Below are 1,474 nucleotides of genomic sequence, written 5' to 3'. Positions count from 1 at the left end.
TTAACGGCTAAATTTTTTTATAAAGAGATAAATATAGGCTATTTTTTTCTTTATAGAAAATATATGGGTGTAGTGCTTTAAAATGGGTTAATGGACAAAATATCCACCGCTATGGTGTGAGTAACAAACGCAATTTGTGTTTTACTTTCTCTTTTATTTTTTTATTTTTTTTTTATTCAGCATATTGAATCAAATGCAAGGTGCGTTTTGATTGTTGAAAGGTTTTTATTTTTTTTTAATTTCATTGAAGTCCAAACGCAAGCTGCGTTTAGTGATGTACATTTTTTGTTTTTTTTTTTGAGATAATAAAACGCAGGATGCGTTTTACTTTTTGCATCAGCTTTATTTTTGGAAGACCCAAAACGCATGTTGCGTTTTGAAAATGTCAAAAAAAAAATTTTGAAAAAATAAAACGCAAGTTGCATTTTGCGTAAAAAATATATTTTATTCGAGAGGCCTGCTTATAAATAAGAAGCAACACTCGTTTAAAATGCCTCATTCCACTTCTACTCCTTTTCTTCTTTGTTGCACATATTTGATAGTTCTAAATTTTGTTTGGCAATTACGTGTGTCAAAAAAGTCAGATTATGTGAGGTTGAAGTTATAAAAAATATTACTGTTACGGCCTGGCCCAAACCCTTCACGGGTTGGTTCGACTCGAGCGTCACCCGACCCGGACGGTCAAGGGTAAGGCGCCCCGCAACCGACCCGGACACGCGTCTCAGACAGGTCATGTACAGCTGTGGGGAAAACGCCTCGGCGAAGATGGGCCTGTCCTTGTAGGGCCCACCTCTGACACAGTATATAAGGGGAAGATTTTACCCTTCCCCCAAGGTACGTCACATCTCACTCTCCCCCCCCCCTTTTTCGCCTGCACATTACTGACTAGAGCGGCGGGGTGTCTTTGCAGGTGACACCCCCTCTACAAGAAGTGTTCGGGACCCTGCCTACACGAGACCGGTAGTCCACGACGAGACGAGACCCCTCACCACCAACCAATATACCAACCCGATCCGTCCGGTACCCGACCTACCGAACAATTACAAATTTGCGAGTGTATTATAACGGTGAGGTTATACCAAACACACATGAAGGAGTAACTTTTGTTTGTGAATGTCCGTTGTCATTTGCTATTCTATGTACCATGAATTTTGTCGAGTTGCAAAATGAGCTTTGTAATAACATTCAAAGCCACATCTTGAAAAGGGTGAGCAACCTTTTATATAGAAGTCCTGTGCAAATATTTGATGGGCTAATATAGTTTCAAATAATGCCCTGACGATGCCAGTATGTAGTAGATGTTGTGTATTTATCAACAAACTCAATTTCACGTGTCTAACAACAACAACAACAACAAGTATTTATCAACAAACTCAATTTCACGTGTCTAACAACAACAACAACAACAATAATAATAAATTAAACATTATTTATTTTTCATTACAAAATAATAACAATTTATTATTATTATTAG

The sequence above is a fragment of the Arachis ipaensis genome, chromosome B09, assembly GCF_000816755.2.
Source record: "Arachis ipaensis cultivar K30076 chromosome B09, Araip1.1, whole genome shotgun sequence".
In the NCBI taxonomy this organism is placed as follows: Eukaryota; Viridiplantae; Streptophyta; class Magnoliopsida; order Fabales; family Fabaceae; genus Arachis; species Arachis ipaensis.
Note: the sequence above shows the minus strand (reverse complement) of the source record.